The 24,291-nt window shown below is 39.2% G+C and overlaps 2 pseudogenes; one reads left to right on the forward strand and one right to left on the reverse strand.

Annotated features, from left to right (window-relative positions):
- Positions 1–1,151: 1,151 nt before the first annotated feature.
- LOC149215998 (putative TPR repeat-containing protein At2g32450) lies at positions 1,152–5,640 on the forward strand (annotated as a pseudogene).
- A 596-nt stretch (positions 5,641–6,236) lies between these two features.
- On the reverse strand, positions 6,237–23,722 carry LOC149215999 (protein NODULATION SIGNALING PATHWAY 1-like; annotated as a pseudogene).
- Positions 23,723–24,291: the final 569 nt, after the last annotated feature.

Genomic DNA, 24,291 nt, shown 5'->3' on the forward strand with positions numbered 1-24,291 from the left:
GAGAGAAGCGCACTTCATTTTTGGATGCCCTATCTACTACGAGATCAGAGGAAGGTTCCATTGCTTGTTCAGAGACTCTCATACCCTCGCAGACTTTTTTAGGTATCCTAATTAGAGATGTTTCGCCATATATATGCAGGAGGATCTTAGGTTTTGAGCCCATATTCTTTAGCCTCCCATCAGACCAGACCCCACATTGAGGATCACGACATTTTTCAAGGTACTACCTTCAGACAGGGGCACAAAGAGAACGATTGATATCGTTTCATATCCAGACTCTATACCAATGAGGATGCATGGTACCTCACCCCGCCAAAAGAGACCCTAATAGCTAAACCATCTCAGATCCATTCCTGGGAGACGGACTAGGTCCTCCAAACCTCAACAGTGCACAAACTCCCCTAGACAATGAGTTAGTGGACAGTCTGTACCTCCCACTGACCCTTCATCAGGCCAACAAACTTTGTGGAATTTTTTTCAGTGCTCTTCAGCAAGTCTCAGATGTTAGGAGAGATGGATTTGATCCTCTTCATCAAGGCATTCCATACATTGTATATTTTATGTTCCTACATTGTACCTTTTATATTCATTCATTGTATTTTTTATAGGAGACCATTTGGTTCTCCCGCATTTTATGGACATCATTGTACTCAACAGTCCCTTTGACCTACTTTGTGGTCATTAGTTGGACATAAATACAATTATCTTATCTTATCTTATCTCCCCGTTATGCATAATCAAAATGGTGTCTGACTCAATTCCTCATTATCTTGATATCAAAGCTACCATCATGTCTTCTGAAACAAAATCAATAATACTATATCAACGAAAACACTCAAAATTAAAATTGGAAAAAGGCTCTTTCTCGCGTTGCAAGCACAAATACCTCTCTCCACTTTTGATTAATGTTGAACTCGTATCACTTATCTCGTCCATCGTCAAGCCTCTCTCCACATTTGAATCAGTGATAAATGTCATAATTGGAAGAGAAAACCACCTCTTGGGTGATGTTAGAGAAACTAATATTATTCCATGCATTCCTCTGGGTTTACTATTTTCTGCTTAAAATCGATGGCGCAATTCCAGACATCGCTAGTTTCAATTAGCCACAATGAACCCTAATTTTTTGTGGGTAGCCACCCCCGCCTGTCATGGCAGGCACCTTCGATTTGTGTTCGTTAACCCTCCCTCCCTGGACTCAAAAGAGTTATACTAAGAGCAAGGGTTTGAACCAGAGACCCGAGAAATTATTCTTGTGAAATAAAACCCTTTTCCAACAAAATTATATCGAGAAGAGAAAGACCAAAAAAATTTATTTAGGTATAGAGAAATTTTTTATTGCGTTGATAGGCATTCTCTGCCAAGTTGGGTAGATCTAGCCAATCATAGGGTTCTATTGTCGTCATCCTCTATCAAATAAAAAATTTACACATGGAATCACCGTTTTAGTGCAACATGTTTTGCGTCGATGCCCCTCCCGCCTCTATTACTACCTTTGTGCTTGCCCTACCAGGGGATCGAACCCTCAACAAGCCCTTTCATTCAAATCGTTTCTTCAGGGATCAAACCCTTGACATGCCCTTTCATTCAAATCATTTCTTTAGGGATTGAACCCTCGACAACCCCTTTCATTCAAATTGTTTCTTATTCCCTACACCAACGGGCCTCTGCCCCTCAAGATTTCCTCGCCACCCTCATTCAAAGGTGGCAAGTTCGACTTAGATTGGATCATCAGGTTCGACTCAATTTACATCCATTAATGCCAGGGTCATTATTTTGATTTGTGGACTTCTCACCTTATATATGAGGAAGGAGGTATCCATACGTAACCCAATGGATGTGGAATTTATTATCCTAAAACACTGGTGGCAAGTTATCTCCAAGCTTCAAAACAATGAATTTCTTCAAAAGTGTGCAGTTTACATTCACAAACATTTTATGACTCATATGATATCGGTAATGGAGGTTTTGGAATGGTATAAAAAGGTAAACTAAGAAATGGATCAACAGTAGCCATCAGAAAATTGCAGCAAAAGGGACCTAAAGGCGAGAAAGAGTTTTTAGCAAAAATGCAGATTTTAGGAAACCATGAATTCCATGAGAATCTGGTTCCTCTACTCGGTTGATGTTTATTTAGGACAAAGAAAATTCTTGTATATGAGTTCATGTCCAATGGTAGCTTGGAGGATTGGCTCCATGAAAAACATGATGGACCCAAACGACTAGATTGGGAAGAAATCCCAAACAAGGCAATGCACCCCTGGGCTTTCAGACACAAATAATGAAACCTTCCTAGTTGCATGTAAGAGAATACGATGGTTGATCTTTGCTTCAATGTTGAATTGCAGGGCGAAGACATTTTCTTCGTACCTCTTTGGGTATTTCTCTCTTTTTTATAAGCACTCAATTTTGGTGTTTTCTCACCCAATACTTGGGAAATTATTTTTCTTTTATATGCAATAAGAAATAGGAGAGTGTCAGTTCTCTAGTGTGGGCATAGTTCTCTGGTGCGGGCATATCTATTATTTTTCTTAGGAAGAATGTCATTGTGCATTCAATATAGAAAATAAAAAGGTGGATTATAACATATGATGTGAGATGAACAATCCAATTATAGGGAGGCAACAATTCTTTTCTCAACCCATTATAAGGCGTTAAAGCTTCTTAGCAGTGCACTTTTTGGGGTGGGTGAGTATAGAGCTGCGAAAAAGGCTCTGGACGAGGCTATATTTTTTAGGGTTGATTATGTTGATGCACATTGTGATATTGGGTAGGTCGTGCATGCCATGGGCGAGGATGAGAGAGTCATACAAGAGTTTCAAAAAACCATAGACCTAAAGCCAGATCATATGGATGCTTTGTATAATCTTGGAGGGTTGTTTAGAGATGTGGGTAGGTACCAAAGAGTTGCAGAAATGTATAGAAAGGTGCTTGCTATCTGGCCTAATCATTGGCGTGCTCGTATCAACAAAGTGGTGTCAATGTTGGGTGTCAGAGAAACTATAGAAGCTAAGAAAGCTTTGAAAGAGGCTTTCAAAATGACAAATAGGGTGGAATTATATGATGATATTACTCAATTAAAGCATCTCCAAAAGAGGCCTAAAGGGAGAGAATACTAGCATGGAAGTTTTGAATCTCAGGTACATATGGAAATTGGTAATGCGAGCTTTGAATAAGGAATATTGGTTGTTAAACCAGGCAAGTTTACAAGAGCAAGTGGAAAAACCGCACCTAGATAGTACTTGTCCTTCGCTCTAGATATCAGAAGCTTCAAGAGGCTAACTAAATTGAATGTTTGTGACATAAATATTCTAAAAAAGGAATTAACTAAAACAAAAGTACGCATTTCTCAATTTGTCAGTGGTGTATCTGAGAAACCCATCCTGAAAGAAACTCTTGAACAAATTTACAGAGATTTCTCCATTTTCTCAAGCCATAAACATTCCAAGGAGTTGTCAAGGCAGTGAATGAAAGAGTGTTAAGAGTATTGGATGGGACAAGATCATCTAGAGTGGATTTAGGATTGTTTTATACCATTATTTCCCCCATTTTTGCAGGTTCCCCATAGAAGAGAAAATGTTATGCTTTTGATGCTTTAGTGTGGCATTCAACAAAGGGTATTGGTGCACAAAATGGGAAGTTAGATGAAAATTCTTAATTAGACTGTTAAGGGAAATCTATCTTCCATCAGAAGTAGTCAATGACATGATGTAAGTTCATGGAATCTACTAAGTATCTCATTTCCCAAGTTTTTAGAAATGTTTGATGATCCAAACTGGGGGTTGAAATCATTAACACCCTAGTAAAGCTTGAGGTAGGTGATACTATGCGCCATGGTCCTTTAACTTGTGTAGTTTTCTCCTTCATCTTTTTCCATTTCATTTGTTTTTTCAAAGTATTAAGTTTGTGTTTTTTAAAGATGACATATATGTCATCTTTCCCATTCCATTAAGACTGTAGCTAAGCTCCCAACGCCTTGATTTTTTTTCTTAAGGAAAAATTTGTTCTAACTTCTTTCCTGTATGATGCATACATTAGTTATATTTGAATTAGTGGTTGTAATTTATATAAGCATAACTTTAATGTTTTTTTATTTTGAAACATTTACAAAATTCCATGGTTCTATATGGTGAACGATATTTTTCGCTTCTTTGTTTCCTTCCTATTTAGTATGTCTTAACAAGGCAAGGAGTCTTGTTGAAAATATGGACCCCTATCAGATGGGGTCTTCTAAAGTCTTGTTGAAAGTATCCATCCCTATCAGATGGGGTCATCTAAAATATTATTGAAAGTGTTTATCCCTTAATTAATATCTTCCAATCAAGGTCATCTAAAGACTTATTTAAATTATTTACCCCTTAATTAAGGCCTCCCAATCAAGGCCTTTCTGAAAATCAAGTACCCAAACCATGAAGAGAAAACCTTTCAAAGCTTAGAAAATTGCCTCCATTGCCTTAGCCAGCAGAGGCGAGGCTTCTTAAAACCGTGGTGAACTGTATAATGGATTTCTACATGTACATCTCTAGAAACATTTTTTTCTTGATAATCAGGTGGGGAACAGATCCATGCTCCCTACCGTGTTGGTTCGTAAACAAGATGCAATTTTTTTTACCATTCATTCATGTTGCATAGGGTTTGGCTTGTTTGAGAGACTATGTAGTCCATGCTTCTTACATTTTGAAAGTCTATTCCCTTCAACTTACAAGGCATCCATGATTCAAGGTATCTTTAAGAAGACCTTGCACTGAGATTCAAGACAAAGAGCCTCCTTTGCATGATCAGCGGCAAGGAAAAGCAATATTTGTTTTTTGTTATTTAAAATGTCATATTGTTTTTAAAATTCTACAAATTTTATTAGGCACCTAAGTTTTTACCATGACTTGGGAGTTTTGCACCATAAGCACCATTCCCACCGTGGTTTAGGAAATCAATTAGGAAGTATGGTCTAGTAGTTCAATGTTTTCTAATTTTTTATCATCATGGTCTATACGTTAACATTTATTCTCATATGTTCCCTGATTACTTGGATCATTTTCATTTTTTGTTTTGTAGTAATGCCAACTTACCATGGCATTATATATTAATCTTGTGCTTCTATTTCCAGAAACAATTCATGATAAAGTACTTTAAATTTTAGATTGGTAGCAATAATCCAATGACCAAGGACTATACTATAGTAGGATTCAAAATATACTTCTTAGACATGAGCCCAAACACGTAAGTGAGAAAATTATGTCATATTTTCAGTTCCTAGGTTACATCTAGGGGAAAATGTGCATGTCAACAAAGATCTTGTTCCCTGTGGACTATTATTTAAAGGTTATTAAGTTTTCAAGTGTTTCTGTGAGAAAATTATTTTCAAAAATTATTGTAGGGAACAAACTGTTGTTGAACTGATAGCAAAATCCTATAATAATTTTCCTATGAGTTCACTATTTGGGCTTCCTATCTTATAACTTTTAAACTTTTTCAAGGTTAATAGACTCAATTGTAAGTTGGAATATGACTAGTATTGTTTGTTGTTCTAATTGAAAATGGGGTTGTCAAGGTTCTACAGATAACAATATGGTTGGTGTTCTTGGCAGGAATTTTGGCTCTCTTAAAAGCATAGTCGTTACAGTGAATGGCAGATTCAAATGATTCTGATGTTTTTCAAACCCTCCTCGAGATTCAGCAACAAGATCAACATCAAACGAACCTACACCAACATACTAGTAGTGGGAAAGCAAAGTCCCCCTATTTTTGCACTATACCGGGATAAAATGTTGTAGTTTTCTCTTCAAGAATGTTGACCAAAACTGAATTATCTAGTTTGAATGAGATCAATTCGCTCGCATGTAATTGGAATAAATCCTTGTTGGATTATATGTAAATTCTACTGGGAAATATGCCTAGAAAATCTCCAAAACATATAATAGGTAGACTACAACTTGTATATATAGAGTGAAGGTAAAACGACTGGCAATGATGTTAAGGTTCTTGTGTGAAACTACAACACAATGATTTTAATTGAGCATCAAATGATAAATGGATGCAATTTTCATTTTTTTCTTTATTATTTGTAACCTTTTTGTTATCAGTTAAATATAAGCATTGAATTTGAGCCCAAGTGCAAATTCAAGGGACCAAATATTATGTACATTTCTATGTATGATACATATGAAACAAGAATATAAAAGTTAATGACAAAAAAATTACATAACATTTGCAGAATATGAGTGAAACAAGGAGTCTGCTCATGTAGGCTCATTCAAAGATGGCTTCCACAAAGAGAAAAAGGCAATAAGATGACTCTTCCAACATAGAGAAATACACCCATCCTCCAAATGCATCTCCAAATTTGAATAATGTTTACGAAGCATGGCTCTTGCACAATCAATTATTTTGTCACTAGGGATTTCACACACAAATCCCCTTCCTTAACTCTATTGACCCAGTTCAAATGGCTCTCATTTCTCTCCACACGAGAAGCACCATCATATGCTACATTAATAACTAACCCCGTGGCAGTCTCGCCTTCAATCATACACCTCTCCTCACACTCTCTCCCCTTGAAACATACGTTGGTTGAATCCAAGAATCTACATAGATGATCTACATAGTTCTTAAATCTTTCTATGAAATCAGGAGATGAATGGTCTATATCATTATCACTCAAGAAAAACATTAGGGGATTTAGGTCCTTTATGAATTTGATGAACTTGTCATTGGGGGGGCTGATGTTAATTGATTTTCTTTGCCTTCATTTTTGTCCAAGCCCTCCTCTAAAAGTTGATGAAGATGAAATTGTGCACAAATAGCTAATGCCTCATCTTCTTTGACCCCTAGGGCTTTCCCTGGTGAGGGAATCTAGGGGTTATGCAATGACGTTGACTTCCATATCAAGGTTCAAAGTCTTTGCATACCTCTTCAAATGGTTATGGAAGTCATTGGAAGGAGGGCTAGCTAAAAAGGGTGCCCCAAGAGTGTTTGCTATGATAGTTAGCCTTAGGAGACTAGGAGGCCCCACTGGTCTTCTGGCCAATGCCTCCATGAATGTGGTCCATTGTATTCCATGAGAAACACTAATGTCTATTACATGAAGAGATTTATTGTCCTGGTCTTCAAAGGCTTTGAGCAGATATTTATTGGCTATGGTGTACAACAACTGATACCATGGACTTGTTGAAAAATGTAACTAGGTTCGATCTTCATAAATGTACTTGAGTCATTATGTAATGTACTTGTCAACATAATGAAAAAGAATTTTTTTTATTATTATCAAAATGACTTATTAAAGCATGGGTTTCATGCTTAGGTCATCATGTTTTAGGCCAAATTCCCTATTGAGGAATTCTTGGATGTATTATGAGTCACTATAGTCATTGTCCATTTAAAGAGACCCTTCTTGGGCTTTTGAATCATGTAAAAAGATTTATTATTGAGTCAAATTAGGTATTTGATACCTTCACACCAAGTCGACCTCAAATAGGGAAATTTGACCTCACCTCAAGCCTATATATACAAGGATATCGAATTCATTTGGAGCACTCTCTCACTCACTCATAAGTTCAATATCTAGAAGAAAGAGATGGAAAAGTGCGAAGAAGGAAAGGAGGTTGAAAGAAGTGTGAAGTTGGAGAAGGAGGAAGGAAAAGAGAAAATTGAAGTTTTGGGCTATCTCTCTCTCTCTCTCTCATTTGGATTCCTCTGGGAGATTGGATTTTTCCTTGTGTAGTCGATGTTGTTGATGCCATCCACTGAGTCCAAGTGCTACTACTTCAAGGTTAAAATTATGGGTGGAAGTTGTCGAAAGAGGAGGCTGACTTGGTGGTTGGAGGAGGTATGTGTCTAGGTTGAAGAGTCTCAAGAAAAATATTGAAGGAAGAGGTTTTGACTGTGTTTTCCCCTAAATATGGGTTCTTCCCTCGCAAAGTTCCTAAATCTTATGTCTTGTGTTTTTGTGATATTCATGCACACATAATTTCGTAATTTCTTGATGAAAGCTAATATAAAAAATAAGTAAAAGAAGCCAACGTAATTCACAAGTAATTATCAAGAAATAGAAATCTAACCCTAACTCTACTAGCATTGATTTCTTAACATGGTATTAGAGCTCAGGTCAAAGAAGATTGAAGGTCACTTTGTTGGCTTTAAGGAAATGATTACTCCCTCTATGACAAGAATGGGATTCAATACTGCGGAAGATGGATCCAGAAGATCGTCTACTACTTATTCAACAAGGTCAAACTTCAAGGGTTCTTAGTTTCACTTAGCGGTTCACTTAATGATGATAATGCATGGATCATTGACAATGGAGCATCAAGGTATATGACAAGGGAAAGTAAACAACTTCAAACTCTATCAAAGGAACCATCTTCTCATGAAGTGATATTGGGAGACAACAAAAGCTATGTTGTTAGAGGCCTGGGATCAACATCTTTGAAACTGGAGAATGGAGCTAAAATACATCTCAACAATGTACTATATGTTCTGATTTGAAAAAAAAAATCTTTCAATTTCTTGCTTAGAATATAAAGAGGATAGAGTTGCTTTTGTTCATGGGAAGGTCTTGGTTTAGGGAAATATTCAAGTATTGATAAAGCTAGGGTTATTGGAGTTCGTGAAGGAAGCTTATATAGAGTTATTATACCACCTCCTCAAGTCCTAGTTTATATGGAAATCAATCCCATTGAGCTATGGCATAGAAGAAATGGTCATCTTCACCATAAGGTCATTCCCACTCTTAATCAACTAGTTCATGGTGTCCCTGATATCAAAGAAGAACGTGAAGGAATTTGCAAGGGATGCTCTTTGGGTAAACATATAATAAAACCATTTTCAAATAGTGCAACAAGGTCTAAAGAAATATTAGACCTCATTCATTCTTATGTGTGTGTGTTATAGACATTTTTTTGCCTTACAGCTATAAGCATGAAATGTCCATAAACCAAGGGATCCTAAGTCCCTAAAGATGTTGTTCCAGCCCCTAAAGAAACAAGGTCAACAAATGACAGCTTCTCCCAGAAGTTCTCCACCAGAAACTGCTCATAACCAGTCAAATCAGGATCAATTCAGAGGCTCCACTAGCTGCCTGCGTTGCAAAGCACCCAAATACACTGGCTAGGTGCGTTGCAACGTAGGTGAATGCACTACCAGGGTGCGTTGAGCGGGAAATGACAAATGGCAAAGTCATTCAACGAGGTGTACAGACAATGGAAGCTTCCAGAATCTTCCTCAATGACACTTGCCTCACTGAATTCGACCAGTGATGAGTAAGAGGCTCTCAGCCTCCAAGTGGAAGCAAGAACTGACAGAGAGAAGCCACAAGTCAAAACATAAGCTGACTCATCCTCTCTGCTTACATCTATATATGGATCCCTCACCCAGAGATCCAGGAGGCTGGAATTTTGTACTTTGCAGAGAATTGTTGTTGGTTTGAGATTGAGATTAGTGCATTGGGTGATTTATGCTTTGTTGGAGGTGAGGAAGGGATTCCTTTGCTGGGAGGTAGATGCTGGATCGGGACTCACTTGGTTGTATCTCCTCTTGGACTTTCTTATTATATCAATAAAACTATTTGAGTTTCTCCTATATGCTTGTATATCAATGATGCTTTGTTATATTTGCATGTTTAGTTTAAATCTGATCCTAAACTAGTTATGAATGTAAATCTATGTATTTTGTGTAGTTTTCCTCTTCTGTGATCTTGCAGGAACTTGGTGAAGCTGGACCAGTAAGGGAGCAGGCAGCGCGAAGCGAACAAAGGAGAGAGCGATTGGATCAACAAACTAGCGAAAGACACAGGTTAGTTACATCCTTCCTCTTCGTTTACATTCCATAAAGAAGAATACAAAAATAGTTTTCCTTGTTTGTTGCTAAGGCACTGTCACACCTTAGAGTGGGATAGGGGCATTATGAATGGATGCTTTTCCCAACAACAAATTGGCGACTCCGCTGGGGAACGTATCTAGTTAGTTTATTTGTGTTTCTATTGTTGTTCTTCTCATAAACTTAGGAGTGGTGAATCGAACTGCATTTGCCATTTACAAATGCAAAGTAGAGATCTGGTACTCTAGTCCATTCACTGGGCCTGTTTATGATCTGAACAGCTGATCCACAAATGCTATAATTGCCCTTGGTGATAGCTCTTAGTCATCCTTTAAATCATCCCTCTAATTGTACCTCATTGATAGCTTTTATCCGGCCAAAAACCATAGATTAAACTGCAAACCGTGACCCAGAACCCAGAGACAATTCTCGTTTCTGCTTAAGCGCAGGCTCTGTGAAGAGGTTCTGCATTTCAACGCAGGTCCCGAGAGGGCTACCTGCGCTGCAATTCAGTTTCTCTGTGCAACAGGTGCGTTGATCAGCCTTTGTCCTGTGCAGCTGTGGTTCTTTGCTTCTTTTTGTTCAGTTTTGTCTCTGATTTTTGCAGCCTGTTATCAGTGTGTGTACCTATCTGAAAACCCCTTTTCTTTGCCTTAATTCCACCTCAGTTGTATAAAAGAAACTGTATTTGTTTTTGTGTATTTGTTACATCATTTACAGTTTCCCATTACAAAAGTAAACTAGTCATACTGTCACCCTTAGATCTAGACCTGTCGTAAGTGTTGTTTTGATCTTAGGAGTAAGTTTGTTTGCTGTTGACAGTTGATTACGCTTTTACTTTTGTCTTTTGGTTTGAATTTATGAATTTCTAGTGTCGAAACAAGTGTTTACTTCAAAATCATAAAGTGTCGTAATCGTCTTTTTGTTTTCAAAAAGAAGCTTGTTTGTGTTTTCACTTGAAATCGAATTCAAATTTGTACAACAACTTTCTTTTTAGGCATCAATATTAAGAAAGTGAAAACAAATACATGCACAAGTGCATTTGCATTTTGACAGTTTGTATGATTTGATTTAGGAAAAGTCCATTTACAGTGTGCTCTATGCTCTTTGAGAAAAGATTGTGTCTTTCTTTTCCCCTTGTAGCTAGGATTTTCATTGTTGAAAAGAGATAAAAGCTTGCTTATCATCTTTAGACTGCATTTAGGAATTGTACCTACATCTCGTGGTGATCCAAAAAGGAAAACTTCTAAGAAAGATCAACCTAAAATAAATTGAATGAACTTAACAACGCTTTGTAACTTAACGCACAACATAGAGGTCTAGGCTAGAGACGTGTTCCGACGTCGTAAAACCTGGTAACTGTTGGCCTCACTGATGGTTGGGTGATTCCTCCTGAGAGACGATAAGTGCCAGTACGGATTGTGCTCCCACGTACCGTCGAGTATATATTGGGAGACCCCTATAGGCTCAAAACCTTTATCCATAGGAAGCTGTGTCGGCCGCCCTACTGATCGCAATGCACTGAACACAGCATTCGGGAAGACTGACCGCCCGTACCCTAAAAAGTATTCTGCGGTTTTGCGATTGGTTTGGCACACCCTCTACCTAGAACTCCAGAGCAGTCCCTTTCGTTCCTTTTCAGACTCCTTAACGGAAAAGGTCCATCTGAGCACTTGTCACTTCAGGCTCATTAAAAATCGAAGGAGACTAGAGTCATCTTTTGTTTTTTCTCGACTCTTTAAAATTGAAAAAACAAGTTGTGTCAAAAGCGTCTAAAATTCATTTAATTCGGAAACATATTTCCCCTTTTTTTATTTTGGTTGATCGAGTAATCCGCAATCGTGGAAGAAAGTCAATTGAAACCCCGTCGTTCGCGGAGGCTTACGGGTCAACCGTCTTTGTCTCCGGAATCGAAAACAGTACGGACAAAGCGAACTCGTTTAACCGGTTCGAAATCTCCTATTAAAGTTAGAACAAGTGTTCCAACGACATCTGAGATTCCGGTTACTCCAAACATTTCTGGAAACCCTGCCTCTATAGAAGAAGTCCGACAGACACAGAGGGACAGTGATACTGATCCTAGGCTGAGAGTAAACACTTATGTGACTGAACCAGTTCCATCAGCAACCAGTTCGGAGAGTCTTGCTCCTCAAACATCTGTCGTTGTCGATTCAACCCCTTCTTCGGCCCCAGAAATATTTTACGGACCTGACGGTCTTCCCCTTCCACCTGGTTTGATTGCGATAGAGGAAATTGTAGAAGATCCGCAAGCAAGTACTCCAACACACTTTGGAGTCGGGGTCACTCTATTTCCTTCTTCATCAGAAGTTGGTCTACCACCAGCGGAAGTTCCTGTAGAATCGCTAGGTAATCTTTTGGATAGACTCAAAATGTCTGAACAACCGTCAACTTCTAGGACTGTCTCGACTGACACAGCGACAGCGGAACTCCCTGCCGTCACTCCGACAATGTTTGCCGGTGTACCATCTGTCCCAACTAGCTCACAATCGCTAGAAGGATTCCATCCAGGGGCTATTTCGACAGTATGGTTTGTTCCTATTTGTTCCTCCGGAATAATATCTGGCAACTCTTATGTTGAGACTCGACAAATTGATCCATTTGGAGGTCAATTTTGGCAATCCAGTCCCCAAGGGCAGACAATCCCCTTGAGTTCCGGATTACCACCGTATGGGGGGCAGTATGCCCTTTCATTACCCCCTCTGGGAGGATATCCATACGGGAGTTCACAACAGTATTCAGCTTATACTGGAGTTACATCAAGTGGTTGGGTGCCTATACTACCCCAACAACCAAGGGTTGTATACTCGATGCAACAATGCGTACTTGTGTCGAATATACCTACTACACCGGCTATTGTGACAGTGTCACAAGTTCAAACGATGCCTGTTGTATGTCAACCTCAGATTTCTCAGGTTGTAATGCAACAACCCCTTGACCCTGTGACTTAACCACAATCGCCAACTGGTAGGACGACACAGGTCCAAACGGGTACAATTACCCCACACCTTGGTCCAACGGTTAGTATAGCGCAACCGAACATGGCTTCACAACCGTGGCTGGTGCAATACCAACAACCACAATTCCAACAAGTATACCAAGGTTCTGAGCAGCAGATCTTTGCAAACAGTGGACAGTCGTACATTCAAAACGGTCAAAATCAACCATTTTACAATGGTCATGTCCACCAACCTTATCAATCATACCAGCATCAACTACATTATGCTGGTATGCAAAGGAAATCCAGGTGAAGATCCATCGAATCACGTGATGACATTTCATCTATAGTGTTCATCAAACACCCTAAACGATGATTCGATAAGGCTTCGCCTTTTTCAAAGGACGTTAACAGGTCCAGCGGAAAAATGGTATATTGAATTGCCTAGAGCTTCGTTCAACAACTTCAGTACCTTAGCCACGACTTTTTTAACCCATTTTCAATTACCGATAAGGTATGAAACGGGAACGGAAATCCTAACCAACTTCAAACAGACAACAACCACTCACATATCTGATCATATACATGAGTGGCGATGTCGTCTTAGGATGGTAAAAACGTACGTTCCCGATCAGCTATTAGCTGAATGGTTTATCAAGTCATTACTTCCTGCCATCACAGAAGATGTGGCAAAGGGGGGAGTCGTAACGGAAGAGCAAGTTATCGCTCGTGCGCAATATCTGGACTTGGTCTATACTCAGTCTGGCACGCTCTACGACAAAATACCTGACGCCCCTAGACCGGAATTCTCAATTCCTCCTCCTCCTAAATCAAACAATGACTCTCATGCCGGCGATGGTGTGATTGGCACGACAAACGTGAAATCGACAAAGGCCACATCCAAGAAGGCCCGTAAGATTTCAGATCAAAATGCAAAAGACGAAATTCTTGCTTCGGAAGTAAATGCCGTATCGACAGATAAGGGCAAAGAAACCAAACAACCAAGAAGCAAGAAGAAACAAAGCAAAGGGAAGAAGAAGAAACAGGATGAATCATCCCCTGAAAAAACTTCTTCAAACCCTCCTGGAAATAGGAAACCCCCTTTCGGGTGTCAGATATGTGATGAGAATCACTGGACGAAAGAATGTCCATACAAAGCTGAGCTTAAAAGATTCTTTAAAAGTTCGCAAACCTCAGCTGTGTTAACTGATCCGTTTCCAAATCCAGGGACAAATCTGGTTGATAGTGGAAATGCTTCCCCGTCGCAAGTGCTAATGTTGTCGATTTCGAAACAGCAAAATGATGCTTTGATTTCGACAAGGAACAAAGATTACGGGAAGCTGTCGAACGACAAGGGTAAAGATCAACCAAGTAGTTCGACAACAACTTCGACAGAAGTTGTACCACCCATCATTCCTGAATTAACAATAAAACCGCCAAAGGGAGTAGTACACAAGTCGACATTTAATCCCCGCGCTAGAGCGGCGTAGCATTATAACATAGTTGAAGATTTGGCCCAATCGCCATCCGCTATGTCGACTCTTGAAGTACTACAAAATTGCCCATCCCAAAGGCAGGTTTTGTTATCAGCCATTGGTGGGGTTGATCCTAAGGATTCCAATCTTGTATCCTTCAACCACAAAGGATACGATCCTCAGTTACCAGCTCAACTAGCTTTCCTTATTCAAGTGAAAGCCCTCAACAAAACTGTTCATTGAACAATTATTGATGAGGGGGCATCTACATGTATTATGTCGATGAGTTGCTGGAAAACTTTAGGATCTCCAACCTTGTCGTGATCTTCGACGACATTAAAAGCATTCGACGGAAGGACATATACCCCATATGGTGCCCTAAATAACTTGAAAGTTGAACTAGGGGGGAAAACAGTAGAAATATATGTTGAAGTCATCGATGGAAATCTTGATTACAACATCCTACTAGGAAGACCGTGGATATACGCCATGGCAGCTGTTGTGTTGACCTATTTTAGAAAGATTGCATTTCCCTTTCAAGGGGGGATTACAATCGTCGACCAACAAAACTTCCTCCCTAATGGTTCACAAGTTACAGGAAGCATTCCCATGATCCATGGAAGCCCCCATTCGCTTCAGAATATCGGAGTAGGCCTACTAAAAGATCCTATACTAATGGGAACTTTCGCTCTTCCACCTCCAATCAACTTGGCGGAAGTAGCGTCGATAGGAACCTGCAATATGATATCTTCCACAAAGATCTCAGCAAACGATATCAACATGGATCATGCAATGGTTTTGCCCCCAAGCCCAATAGAAATATTGTAGCAATCAATGTTTCTAGCATGGGAGGCAAACCCGAATCGACGCTCGTCAAGCGTTTGGGTAGATAGGTCTAGAGAATATGGTACCCCTTTGGATCCTTGGTCGTGAGTGCATGGAACCGACGAAGGAATCGTACAATCAATGTTGATTGAAGGGGCATCATGGAATGACTGCCACCATCGTTCCCTTCTTCCGTATTGTGAAGAAGATACTCAAGACGGCCTTTATCATCCTTCAGTTTTTGAATTCCTATCAAATACTGTAAATACGGTGGATTCCGAGCGAAACTTATCCAATATTTAAGAGACTATAGCCATACATATCTCGACTAAAACGGATGTTGTGGAGAATATTTATGTCGGCAAATGTTGTTCTCCTTCAAAACTGGAAATATACAACGCTCTTTTTCGCGAGTTCAGAGATGTCTTTGCTTGGTCATATGATGAAATGCCAGGCATTGACTCGAGTATCGTTGAACACGAAATTAAGATGTATCCAGATGTCAAACCGGTACGACAACGGCTCAGGCAGGTGCACCCCAAGAAAGCCGCTGCCATTAAGGCAGAAGTTGAAAAACTTCTCCATGCTGGTTTCATCTACCCGGTTCCTCTAACCGATTGGGTATCGAACATTGTCCCTGTTATGAAGAAACAGGGGACAATTAGAGTGTGTGTCGATTATAGGGATGTAAATCAAGCTTGTCCGAAAGACAACTACCCTACACCCTTCATCGACCAGATAATTGATGAATGCGCCGGATGAAAAATCTTTTCATTCATGGATGGATTTTTCGGGTATAACCAAATAAATATCCGCCCACAGGACCAGTCAAAGACTGCATTCATTTGTCCGTGGGGCACATTCGCATACCGAAAATTACCCTTTGGTTTAAAGAACACAGGGGCGACCTTTCAGAGGGCAATGAATTATGCCTTCCATGACATCAATAACATCGTTCAACCATACCTCGACGACCTTCCGGCTCATTCGCGAAAGCGGACTGATCATCTGCAGCATTTAAGAGCGATTTTTCTACGTTGTCGACACTACAAGATACGACTCAATCCGCACAAATGTGTATTTTGCGTCAGTTCTGGTCGTTTACTTGGCTTTGTAGTCTCCAAGGATGGGATTCGTCTAGACCCTTGTAAGGTCCAGGCAATCATAAATTTGCCTCCACCTTCAAATTTTCTTCAGATTCAGAAACTCCAAGGGAAATCAAACTTTCTGAGAAGGTTCATTCCAAATTATGCCGAACTTGCATAACGAGAGGATCCAGGGCAAATCTTTGTAAGGTGAAAGCTCCATAAAAAATGGCATCTTAAATGAGACATTCTTATCATATGACTGGATTAATCGAGCAGTTTAGCACATAGTTCATGCTCGTTAAAAAATAAACATAAGACCGAGCAAGTGTTTCAATCCGCATTTAAGCTCGTTAAAAAATGAACTATCCTTCGGTAAATAACCACCGTGAATGTAACATTGTCAGCCATTAAAGCCTTGGTCGTGTTTGCACCGTCACCTCCACTTTTCATTGGCCGATCATTCACCTCCATTTGATTGTTTACCCATTTTGAGGAACAGCTGCGAAGAGTGATTTCACTAGCCATCCTTGTGACACTGCCGTGATTGGAAAATTCCAACCCTTACCTGGAATCAGATGCTACCCGTTTTATCACTCGTTCCTCAAAAGACGAGTCTTCTTTAAGCTCTTTTCATCTGACTCATAGAATATGAAAAGATTGCCGAGTTTTGGCCTTCCAGCTCATTAAAGCGACCGGAAGTGCTATCCCTCCTCTAGATTTTAATCTTTTTGGACCTGAGGGATTATTGCACAAAAAGATCGAGCGCTTGTATTGTTCGGCTCGTTAAAACTATCGAAAATTCATCCCTTCTGTATTGTTTTATACTTTTTCGGACTTAAGGGATTAGATGACGAAAAAGGAATTCCGGAGTTACCTTTACATTCCTTCTTAGACTCTCTAAAAATGAAAATGACCGAGTTATCTTTGTCGTTAAACTCGTTAAAAACATTAATAGCGACAAACTTGTCTTTAGACGAGAACGAGTTTCACTATCGCTAGGCTCGTTAAAACATAGCGATGGGTTTGCCCGAAGGGCAAATTATAGAACAAGCATATGTTATCCTCCTCAAGCTTGAGAAAAATAAAGAGGTACTGGTCAGCAATGACTGGGGAAAAATTGGGAAGAAACTCAAAGAATCTGTATTGGTAGCAAGTCTCTCTTGAACATGACACTTCCACTCCGTGCCTGAGTCGGGTTGGGTTGTTTCATTCACCGGTCACATCACCATGGTCTCGCCATGCCATCCACCTTTGGGGTAAATGCTACCAATCCATCATATAAGTGTCGCCGATATATTCAAGAGAAGTCATCCAGAGAAGTCACCCGTGTCCCATCCACTACCATACATTATACTTCATTCTTTCATGACCGCCACCCTGAACCATATATCATCAGATCGTTTTCACCTCCATCAAAATCATTTTCTCCTTTCCGTGTCACTAATGTGGGATACATCAAGGCCCTCCTTTGACAGATCGCTTCTTGTCGACATCAGCTCATTATCCAAGAAGTTGATCTAGGAACACCCCTTCAGTACTTTGAAGCTTGCATGCCTCAATGGCAAGTTTCTCACTTCCGGCGACAGGTATACATCAATGACCTTTGACCGAAAGATTTTGTGTGGTGTTCGATGCCAAGTCCTTTATTCACACCACGTGAATTGTACTGCAGTACCTTGAGGGTCATTATCATTATCGGTGATTCCTCTCGCGCTTGTTAACAGTTTACATCATTGACTGGTAATCAAGCGATGTCTTTCCATGTTCGACTTCAAAACATTTCTCACATGGATCGACTTGTACTTAGAGTGAAGATCGGACGAGATTGAAGACCCCAGATCTAGTTTCATCCATCCGGGCGATATATATTCAGGAAAAATAAAGACATTGAAATGTATAGCATTACAGCACAGATAATCATCCTACCAAAAGGATGATGATTTCATCAGAATCATCAGTCTACCATCAGACGATTGTCTGTCCTATGTATATGAAAATGAATTTATAAAGTTGAACATGGGAATGCCTGCCTCAGCTAGATCATGAAAACAGTATGAAAATAATGTATTGTATTGTATCTTATTACAGGTCTCCTCCTGGCATTGAAAGAACTTCGGATCCTCCTAATAAAGAATTTCACCCGATAAACGGCCTCATACTTTAGGGGGCAACTGTTATAGACATTTTTGTGCCTTACAACTATAAGAATGAAATGTCCATAAACCAAGGGATCCTAAGTCCCTAAAGATGTTGTTCCAGCCCCTAAAGAAACAAGGTCAACAAATGACAGCTTCTCCCAGAAGTTCTCCACCAGAAACTGCTCATAACCAGTCAAATCAGGATCAATTCAGAGGCTCCACTAGATGCCTGCGTTGCAAAGCACCCAAATACACTGGCTAGGTGCGTTGCAACGCAGGTGAATGCACTACCAAGGTGCGTTGAGCGGGAAATGACAAATGGCAAAGTCATTCAACGAGGTGTACAGACAATGGAAGCTTCCAGAATCTTCCTCAATGACACTTGCCTCACTGAATTCGACCAGTGATGAGTAAGAGGCTCTCAGCCTCCAAGTGGAAGCAAGAACTGACAGAGAGAAGCCACAAGTCAAAACATAAGCTGACTCATCCTCTCTGCTTACATCTATATATGGATCCCTCACCCAGAGATCCAGGAGGCTGGAATTTTGTACTTTGCAGAGAATTGTTGTTGGTTTGAGATTGAGATTAGTGCATTGGGTGATTTATGCTTTGTTGGAGGTGAGGAAGGGATTCCTTTGCTGGGAGGTAGATGCTGGATCGGGACTCACTTGGTTGTATCTCCTCTTGGACTTTCTTATTATATCAATAAAACTATTTGAGTTTCTCCTATATGCTTGTATATCAATGATGCTTTGTTATATTTGCATGTTTAGTTTAAATCTGATCCTAAACTAGTTATGAATGTAAATCTATGTCTTTTGTGTAGTTTTCCTCTTCTGTGATCTTGCAGGAACTTGGTGAAGCTGGACCAGTAAGGGAGCAGGCAGCACGAAGCGAACAAAGGAGAGAGCGATTGGATCAACAAACTAGCGAAAGACACAGGTTAGTTACATCCTTCCTCTTCGTTTACATTCCATAAAGAAGAATGCGAAAATAGTTTTCCTTGTTTGTTGCTAAGGCACTGTCACACCTTAGAGTGGGATAGGGGCATTCTGAATGGATACTTTTCCCAACAACAGTGTGGGCCTATGTCTAAAAAATCACTTGGAGTTCATCTTTACTATGTGACATTCATTAATGGTCACTCTAGAAAGACATGGCTCTACCTTCTCAAGAAAAAGGATAAACTATTTAAAAAATTCAAGGAGTTTAGATATGAATTGGAAACCCTAACCGAAAGAAAAATAAATACTTTGAGATCTGACAATGGTGGGGAATACACTTCTAAATAATTGATTTCATATTGTAAAGAAGCAGTAATTAAGAGGGAGATTATTGTTCCCTACCATCCCGGACAAAATGGAGTTGCCAAAAGAAATAATAGGACAATTGAAAAAGGTATACGAAAAATGCTCCTTAATCAAGGCTTACCAAAATTCCTATGGGGAGAAGCAGCAATGACAACAGTATATATTCAAAATAAAATTCCTCGTAGAATTCTTGAAAATATGACACATGAGGAAGCATTCATAGGGAAGAAGCCAAGTGTGGACCATCTCCAAATATTTGGGAGTCCTACCTATATCCACATTCCAAAGGACAAACGAAATAAGTTAGATTCTACAAGAATCAAAGGGATATTCATTGGCTATAGTCTCTCCTCAAAGGCATATAGAATCTACATCAAGGAAGGAAGACATATTGAAGTAAGAAGGGATGTTATATTTGATGAAAATCATGCCTACAAAAGATCCAAGGACATTCCTATTGATTCTGATGACGAAGATCTACCTATATTCGAAGAAGAAGAAGTACAACACGACAATCCATCTACAATTCAAGAAGAAGAAGAAGGACCAAGTGAGCCTATTCAACCTATGATCATACTGAACACAAGGAAGAGGCCAAATTGGTTAAAATATACTCTTGAATATGTTGAAGGACATGGAGCTATGAAAGGAACCTTTAGAGAAAGAAAAAGGCCAAAAAGATATTATGGATATGTTGCATATATGAAAAAACTAATTGAAGTTGAACCATCTACATTTGAAGAAGTTGCTCATCAAGAAGTATGGAAGAAGGCAATGCAGGAAGAATATCAATCCATCATGAAGAATGGGGTTTGGGAAATCGTTCCTAGACCTAGTGACAAATCGGTTGTCACCTCCAAATGGATCTACAAGATCAAGCATGTTGTTGATGGAAGTATAGACAAATACAAAGCTAGATTTGTTGCAAGGGGTTTCTCTCAAAAGGAAGGCATAGATTATGAAGAAACCTTTGCACCCACTGCAAGGTATACTACCATTAGATCTTTGGTTTCATTGGCTGCTACAATGGGATGGAATATCCATCAAATGGATGTGAAGACAACATTTTTGAATGGGACCATCGATGAGGAAGTATACATTGAGAAACCCGAAGGCTTTGAAGTAAATAGCAAAGATACTCATGTTTGTAGACTCAAGAAGGCCTTATATGGTTTGAAGTAACCTCCTAGGGTATGGTATGCAAGAATGGATGCATACCTTATAAGAATTGGGTTCGTGAATGATCCAAATCTACATCAAGGTTGTGGATAATGAGTCAATCATTATTCTATTATATGTGAATGATCTATTCATTTCAGGTGTGGAGCGAAGGATACAAGAATGCAAGAAGATGCTGACAGCCGAATTTGAGATAAAGGATCTAGGACTGATGCAATATTACCTAGGTCTGAAAGTATGGCTAAAGCCTAGGGAGATATATTTGGGGCAAGGAAATATATCATCAAGTTGTTGCAAAAAATTTGAGATGATGGATTCCAAGCCCATGACTACTCCTATGATCACTAATGTCAAGAAGTTGAGGAGCTCTGACTCAAGTCTCATAGATCTTGCCTCCTATTGTTAGTTGGTGGGTTCTCTGATGTATTTGGTAAATACTAGACCAGATATATGCTTTTCTATGAACATTATTCGTCAATTTTAGTTGGAGCCTCGTCATGATCACTTGATAGATGCCAAGCATATATTAAGATATCCTTGTGGCACTATACATCACTGCCTAAAGTACGATAGCAAGGAATTCAAGTTGATTGGATTCATAGATTCTGATTGGGGTGGCAGTGAGACCGATGGAAGAAGCACTACAAGTGGATGCTTTAGTTTGGGATTGCTATGATCTCATGGATGGGTAGAAAGAAAGATCTTGTTGCTTTAAGTAGTGCTGAAGTGGAGTATGTGGTTGCATGTGAAGTAGGAAATGAGGTTGTATGGTTGAGGAAGCTTTTGATAGATTTGTTTGAGAAGCCTTTGGATCCCACTATGATAAAATGTGATAATCAAAGTTGTATCAAAATGTCTGGAGATCCCGTGTTTCATGATAGGACGAAGCATATCAACAATAAGTTCCACTACATTAGGAACTTGGTGCAAGATGGGATTGTGAAGCTACAGTATGTCTCAACAAACGATCAAGTAGCTAATATACTAACAAAGTCTCTTCCTAATAAGAAGTTTGAATATCTTAGAAGCATGCTTTGTTTAGTTGATATTGTTGGTCTTGTTGATGATGATAAAATTTTGGAAGAGATTTGTTGAGGCTTTATGTGTGAGACACATTGCCTGGGAGGACATCTGGCCGACACTATGTGTTGATGTCTGGATCCTGAAGTATGGAGGGTGGCATTGGTCATGGAGCTCTAACCTCAAATACGCACCTGGATCCCTAGGTTGATGGTTATCAAGTAAGCCTGGTGGTACCTAGATTGGCTAAAAGATTTAGTCCATCTTAGTCCCACCCAGATAGATTGCCTTGGTCAGGAATCTAGTCCATGGCATTGTGAGTGCCTATATTGTTGGAGGACCTTGGATAAATTGCCTTGGTCAGGAATCTAGTCCATGGCATTGCGGTGCCTAAACTCTTCATAGTTCATATGGTTTGATATCTTCCTTATACTTGTATATATCAATACCTCCCTAGTTAAGAGGGAGTGTTGAAAAATGTAACTACGTTCGGTCTTCATACGTGTATTTGAGTCATTATGTAATGTACTTGTTAAAAGAAAGACAAAAAGAAAAATTTTATTATTATCACAATGACTTATTAAAGCATGGGTTTCATGCTTGGGTCATCATGTTTTAGGTCAAAGTCCCCATTGAGGACTTCTAGGATTTATTCTAAGTCATTAGAGTCATTTTCCATTTAAAGAGACCCTTCTTGGGCTTTTGAATCATGTAAAAATATTTATTATTGAGTCAAATTAGGTATTTGACACCTCCACACCAAGTCGGCCTCAAATAGGGCAATTCAACCTCACCTCAAGCCTATATATACAAGGAGATCAAATTTATTTCGATCACTCTCTCACTCACTCATAAGTTCAATATCCCAAAGAAACAGCTGGAAAAGTGCGAAGAAGGAAAAGAGGCTAAAAGAAGTACGAAGTTGGAGAAGGAGGACAGAAAAGAGAAAATCGAAGTTTTGGGCTATCTCTCTCTCTCATTTGGATTCCTCTGGGAGATCAAAGTTTTCCTTGTCTAGTAGAAGTTGATATTGCTATTGTTGTTTCCATCTGCTAGGTCGAAGTGTTGCTGCCTCAAGGTCGAAATTATGGATCGAAGTTGTTGGAAGAGGAAACTGACTTGGTGGTTGGAGGACATTTGTGTCTAGGTTCAAGAGTCTCAAGAAAACTATTGAAGGAAGAGATTTTGACTGGGTTTTCCCCTAGATAGGGTTTTTTCCCTTGCAGAGTACCTACATCTTGTGTCTTGTGTTTTTATGATCTTCATACATACATAATTTGGTAATTTCTTGATGAAAGATAATATAACAAAAAAGTAAAAGAAGCCAACATAATTCACAAGTAATTATCAAGAAAGAGAAATCTAACCCTAATTCTACTAGCATTGATTTCTCAACAAGACTTGCCTCATGAAACTTGATGAGAGCCCTGTGAAACAACTTTGGATCTGTAGAGAGGAATTCCAAGCAAAGAAGAGACACGCGAGGATGCATGATCTTGTCAGTGAAATCTCTCAGCCCGTGTTCTCAGCCCATGTGATGCAAGCCTATGGTTTGCATCACCTGAGATTGATGCAAGATCATGGAGGACCCATATGAGATGTTGAATGTGAACAATGTTATTGTTGGCTATAGCTACTGCACAAGGGTTTAGCAGTTGTTCCACCATATTAATTCCTTGGGAAGATTAGGTGGAATACTCTAGTACCCACTTGATCTGCCTTTGTTGTTGTTACTATGATTGTTGTTATTGTTGTTGTTGTTTCCTATGGCCTCCAAATCTAATTGATTGTCTAATTTTGCTCCATGAAGAGAACTTAACTTAGTTTCTGGGGCCAAGTAGTGGTTTCCATGATTTCCTTTGTCATTTTTAGACAAAGGCAATGTGTAATCAATTGTTTCTAAGTAGAAACTTCTACTCATTTCTCTAAAATCTCTCCATGATGCAAATTTTGCTTCAGAACTTTGGAAGCCTCAAATATGTAAGTTGAATTTAAGAAAAATGTTCATTAACAATGGAATGAAATTGCTCCAAATCTCTGATTGTTTTAGAGTTGACTGATTTTCATCTCTGTGGAAAATGTGGATCTTCGTGATTTTTATATATTTCAAACAACTGCTTTGAATGATGGATAGAAACATCCCTACAATATTGAACACCTTTTGAATAACACTTCTCTAAATCTTGAACATACTTCTTCATTAGGCCAAAAGGATCATTCTCTGTAAGGAATTCTACAAGTAGAGAACCCCTACATTACAAGAATTATCACTTCTAAATTAGAAATTCATGGATGACTAAAAAAATTCACCTACGTAATAAACATAGATTATGGAAGTGATGCTTTAAATAAAAGCCTAGCAAGATAAAAAAAAAATGCAAGCATGTTTCTTTTCTAATAGCCATAATACCTTCTTAAAAACAAATATTTATATAGGTAACCACATTTATTATTTCAACGAAAACATTATAATCAACCCAACATTGGACA

Source organism: Pinus tabuliformis, chromosome 1_1, assembly GCF_031772625.1.
Source record: "Pinus tabuliformis cultivar Carrire ecotype Pingquan chromosome 1_1, CPIR1, whole genome shotgun sequence".
In the NCBI taxonomy this organism is placed as follows: Eukaryota; Viridiplantae; Streptophyta; class Pinopsida; order Pinales; family Pinaceae; genus Pinus; species Pinus tabuliformis.